We start from the raw sequence: 6,285 nt of genomic DNA, 5'->3' as shown, positions 1-6,285 counted from the left end.
CATTGCTTTGGCAACCCATCGGCATCACACAATCGCTTCTCTGTGGGCCGGAACAGGCATGCCGCCAAGATTGCACCACTTACATTCTGTCAGAGATATTTACAGTCATGGCCTTCTCCCAACACCAATTTTAAGCTCTCTCCACAGGTGTTTAATGGGATTTAGATCCAGACTCATTACTGATCACTTCAGAATGCTCCAGCGCTTTCTTTCCATCCATTTCTGGGTGCTTCTTGAAGTATGTTTGGGGTCATTGTTTTGCTGGAAGACCCATGACGAAAACCCAGCTTTCTGACACTGGGCACTACATTGTGATCCAAAATCCTTTGGTAATCTTCACATTTCATGATGCCTTGCACACAGTCAGGGCACTCGGTGCCAGAGGCAGCGAAACAATCCCAAAACGTATTTAAACCTTCATCATATTTGACAGACACACAATGCAAAGATTGAGTCAACTTCTCCCCTTTTTATCTGGTTTCAGGTTTGATTTCCATATTGCCCACACCTGTTACTTGCCACAAGTGAGTTTGAACGAGCATCACATGCTTGAAACAAAGTTGTTTACCCACAATTTTGGTAAGGTGCCAACAATTTTGTCCTACCCATTTTGGGGGTTTTATGTGAAATTATTTGCAATTTGCCTTTTTTTCTCAGTTTTTTTTGGCTTTGTTCCAATACACACAAAGGAAATAAACATGTGTATTGCAATAATTTTCTAGAAGAAATTCTTCATTTTATGGGACAATTTCAAGGGTGCCAAGACTTTCAGCCATGACTCAGTGGTTAAACAACAGCGATCAGAGCTAGCTCCGATCACTGCACTTCCAGGCAGATACTGGCTGTATAAGCCTATGTGCACACAGCATCTTTTAGATGCTGGCGTAGATGCCAAGATTTCCAAGGCAAAACCGGTGTTTCAGGAAAACACCAGCAGTTGTAACAGCATCTTTTTCAGCAGGCAGAAGCACTTCATATTACCTTGAAGTGGTTAAAAAAAAAGTGACACAAGACGGAACATATGCACAGCAATCTCGTTTTTACATTGCTGTGCATTATGTTCACTATATTGGACGCTTTCTCAAGTAGATTCCACTCCATACACCTTCACCATCTATAAAGTTGCACTATTAGAAGATGGAGTTGTAAAGGGTTACTGACTATTTAAAGGGAACCTTTCTATAGGATTTACGCCACAAAACAGCCATCAACAACATAAGGGAGAATAAAAGTGTAATTGCAGCATTAAAAGAGCAGTAAGAAGTCAGGGTGAAGTTGCTCTTCTGAACAGTCAGGCTGGCTCTGCTCTTGGGGACACCGATGTCCTACAGACCGGGTACACATCCACAAGTCGCTTGCAGCAATATCATGCGAATAATCATTGAAGGAAGGTGTTCTGGCTTTGGCTAGAATTGGGCACTGAGGGTGTGCCAAATTCCAATGGATGGGGCATGTAATGTTCTAGCCTATGGGATGTCAGTCAGGCCAGACAGCATGACTCTGGGTCTTCTGATGTGGCCACTACACCAAAGCCCTGCCAATCAATTCACTTATCTCTATTGGATAATTCATGAAATAATTAAAAAAAAATTGACGTGGGGCTTCGCACTATATTTGTGTCCAGCCAGGTACAGCAGGCAGGAACGGGCTGCCCCCAACCACCAGCTGCCTATTTGTACCTGGCCGGACACAACAATATAGGGAAGCCCCTTTTTTCTTAATTATTTCATGAAATAATTAAAAAAAAAAAAAAAAAATACGTGGGGCTTCGCCCTATTTTTGTGTCCAGCCAGGTACAACTAGGCAGCTGGGGGCTGGAATCTGCAGCGCAGGGAGGCCCAAGCTTTCTGGGCCACCCCCGCTGCAAATTGCAGTCCGCAGCCACCCCGGAAAATGGCGCGTTCATAGAAGCGCCATCTTCTGGCGCTGTACCCAACTCATCCAGGGCCCTGATGCGGTGGCTCACTGGGTAATAAAGGGGTTAGGGCCAGCTTGGCATTATCAGCTGGCCCTAAGCCCGAAATTCATGGGGTCACGCCCATATTAGACATGACCGCCATGAATTTCTAGTGAAGTATTTAAAAAAAAAAAAAACACAAACACCCAGAATAAAGTCCTTTAAATGAAATAAACACACAATTCTTTATTGTTCTAAATTAAACCATACTTACCATCACGCCCATTCCAGCTGAAGCCAACGATCTCCTGCAATAAAAGTAAAATAATAAAGCAACATCATCCTTACCTTCCCATGGTTCCCAGGACAGCTCCAGCTCTGCTACATCGAGATGACAGGCTGGACCGCAGCAGAACGCTGCCATCCAGCCTGTCATCCCGCGGACACTGAGAAGCGCAGGCATGCTTCTGCTCCTCGGAGTCAGGCTGTGACGGCATCCCGATGAGCCGAGTCTCTCACACTCACCGCATGCGCAGAATTCTCCCACGCTGTCAGTGACGTGCATGAGGTGAGCTGAGTTCATTGTCGGCTCATCTGGATGCCGTCACAGCCAGACACTGAGGAGCGCAAGCATGCCTGCGCTTCTCAGTGTCTGCGGGATGACAGGCTGGATGGCAGCGTTCTGCTGCGGTCCAGCCTGTCATCTCGATGTAGCAGAGCTGAAGCTGTCCTGGGAACCATGGGAAGGTAAGGATGATGTTGCTTTATTATTTTACTTTTATTGCAGGAGATCGTTGGCTTCAGCTGGAATGGGTGTGACGGTAAGTATGGTTTAATTTAGAACAATAAAGAATTGTGTGTTTATTTCAATTAAAAGGACTTTATTCTGGGTGTTTGTGTTTTTTTTAACTTTGACTATGGGGTTAGTAATGGGGGTGTCTTATAGACGCCTCTCCATTACTAACCTGGGCTTGATGTCAGCTGGCATTATAAGCTGACATCAACCCCAGCCCTATTACCCCACTGCCACCGCTACAGGGCAGTGGGAAGAGCGAGGCTAAGTGGCAGAATTGGCGCATCCTATGGATGTGCCATTTCTGGGGCGGCTGACGGCTGGTGTTTCTAGCCTGGGAGGGGGCCAATATTCATGGCACCCTTCCTGGGCTATTAATATCAGCCCCCAGCTGTCTGCCTAGCCTTTGCTAGCTATTAAAATAGGGGGGACCCCACGTCATTTTTTTGGGGGGGGGGGGTCCCCCATTTTAATAGCTAGTAAAGGCTAGGTATTCAGCTGGGGGCTGATATTAGTAGCCTGGGAAGCTCTGTGGGTATTACCCCCTTCCCAGGCTTCAAACATCTGCCCCAGCCGTCTGCTTAACCTCCGCTAGAGACTAAAATTAGGGGGAACCCCACGCCAATTTTTTTTTTAATAAATCCTTTATTTTAACACTAAATGACAAGTACAGTAATCAACACTATCAATGTACTTATTATATATGTGACTGACATGTTTCTATCTAATCTATGTGTGATGCTCTATTCTTTCTGTTATAAATTGTCGGGTACCGCTGCTGAATTGCCGGCCGGCTTTTTTAAAGAGACGGTGCATGAAAACACTATTATTTTTTTTAATAAATCCTTTACACTAAATGACAAGTACAGTAACCACTGTCACTGTACTTCTTATATATGTGACTGACATGTTTCTATCTATCTAATCTATGTGTGAAGCTCTATTCTTTCTGTTATAAATTGTCAGGTACCGGTGTATGCCGCTGCTGAATGTTTTTCATGTTTCACTGTGAGCACTGTTCCCATCGATTTGGGCAACCACCTCCCCCAATACATTCTACATTATTGTTCGTGGTTTTCCTTCATGTAGAATTAACCTACAAGGAAAGAAAGGGTTTATTTTCATTCCGATATTTGTGTCCCATTGACTTGCATTGGTTTCTGGTATCGGAATCGGCGATATCCGATACTTTTTGGGTATCGGCCCGATCCAATCCGATCCGATATTTCCGGAACCGGAAGGTATCGCTCAACACTAATTACTACAGTAATTGTTATTACTAATTGACCATTTATGAAGGAGTCAGTCCTAACTTTGGCTTACCGATTCAACAAATTCTGCTGACCGCCTCCCTTAAAGACGCACTCTACCTCCTCCCATGAAAGTTTTTATCCTCTTAATATACTGCAATCATCATATTATATAGCTGTGTACTTACAATTGCTCATTTTGCCTTTCTACCCAGCTGATTCTTCTCATTTCCTTGCAGTATCTTGTCCTTACTTTTATCATTCCCCACCCCCTCTTCAACTCCTGACCCAGCCGCTCCCCCTCCCCCCCTGCCGGGGACTTTTGCAGTGACTCAACTCATGCAGGGAAAATTGACCTCCTGTTTCTACATACAGCTTAAAAGGATTCAGCTAGTCAGTTTTCAATCAAATGAGGTCATAGACTTAATGGAAAAGAGAGAAAAAAAAAAGTATACAATGCTATATAATATGAAGATTGTAATAGAGAATAAATAGTTTGATGGGAGGGCTTATTTGTTTCTACACTGCCACGACTTAGGCTTCCTGTGCTGTGAAAATGTTTCTGAGGTTTTACCCAACTTTTTTTTACTTGTGGTCTTTAAACTTGTCTGTTTTTTTTTTCCATTAGATCATAGAGAGATTGTGCTTAGAAACATCTGCCAATCTAAGACTAGTTTCACAAGACATTTGTGCCGGCCTGCTGAGCTATTGTGTCTGGTATATACAATGATATGGATGCTGATCTAAAAAAAAAAGTCCTAAGTTGCAGAATTTGCCTCATTACAGTCATTCGCTCCGCTGAGGCTTCATTAGAATCCCGTCTTTCTGGGCTTCAGATAGAAGCCACCGACTGAGACAGCAAAAAAAAAAAAAAAAAGGCATAAAAGTAGCGTCAAACAAGAAAACTTGACCAAAACTCTTTACAAATTGATCAGAGTCGGTAGGCAAGAAGCCTGTTCATCGCAAAATCTCACAACAAAATGGCCAGCTGCAGACTTCTATACGGTAATGACGTCCAACAATTCCAAAATACACTTGCAGCTCCGGCAGTGCTCAATGTCAATGGAAGATTGCTGATCACTGGACAACAGGCGCTGCGCTCCAACTGGGAGTCTGTCAATCACGACCAGGACGTGTCAAATGAATACGGCAGGAGAAGGGATTGTTACACATTTTTATCAATGCTTTATTCTCCCAAACCCACAGAGCATGCCGAGACCCTCTAACACACTGCAGATAACTAGGAGACGCCATCATCTATGCTTAGACATCTTAGTGTTACAAGTATCTGGCTGACAAGTTAACTTTTTGTTAACTTTTTTTTTTTTAAATCTAAATTCAGAACCAGACAATTTTTTATTTCATAGTTCACTTCTTTTTAAAATGTTTCTATTAAAATAGCTGTACAAGAACTTATTTTATGTGGGAATAGTTGTAGTTCTGAACATCACCCATTCACCTTACCACATAATGTACTGAAAAACAAGATTTAAAAAAAAAAAAAAAAGTTTCAAGGGCGGTAAAATGGTGAAAAACAAAAACACAGCAATTCCACCATGGCTGAGTTTTGTTTTTAAGGCATTCATTGTGAGACAAAAAGGATCTCATAATACAATGACCCAGGTCAGATGGGAGAGACTTTTAAAAGTTTTTTTTCCTTTTTTAAATATTCAAGCAGAGAAAAAAAAAAAATTAAGAAATTTGTAAAACTAAATAAAATACAATTTAACTTGCGTTGCCATGGTTTAGAGACATGTAACATTTTCTACTTATCCATTTTCCTAATATGTAAAATGATCTCTTAAGATCTATGGGTCGAGGTCTGGTTGGGATAGAAGCGCACAAAAGGGCAATACCGCGCAAGAGAGGGTGAGAGTGATGGAGGTGCTCACCTGGGGGCGTTGTGTAGGGACACAACACCTATAAGAGTCTTAGAATCCGCAGCTGTAGCCCCCGTGGCTGGAGGGGGTGGGGGGATCTTCCAGATAGCAATTTACTTCAGTGACTATATCACGGTATCTGGGCTGCGCTTGTGGGAATGAAGAATCCTCAATGGTATAAAACTAAGGTTTATATTCAACCAACACGTTTCAGGACCAGACAGGAGCATTTTTCAAGGTAAAAACTAAATGTGAAATTTTTTTTTATGTTGAAAAAGTCACTAGCCTGGTGCCAAAACACGTTGTTTGAATATAAACCTTAGTTTTATGCCACAAGGATTCTTCATTCCCACAAGCACAGCCCAGGTACCATGATATCTCCAATGAAGATCTATGGGCCAGATATAAATCTCCCTGAGAATCTGCCTCCAGGGCTAATTTTAAATAAAAGGGAATGTTACCAGT

This window comes from Phyllobates terribilis, unplaced genomic scaffold, assembly GCF_046119375.1.
Source record: "Phyllobates terribilis strain yellow unplaced genomic scaffold, ASM4611937v1 Scaffold_8__6_contigs__length_399053987, whole genome shotgun sequence".
Taxonomy (NCBI): Eukaryota; Metazoa; Chordata; class Amphibia; order Anura; family Dendrobatidae; genus Phyllobates; species Phyllobates terribilis.
This window is presented reverse-complemented; position numbering follows the sequence as displayed.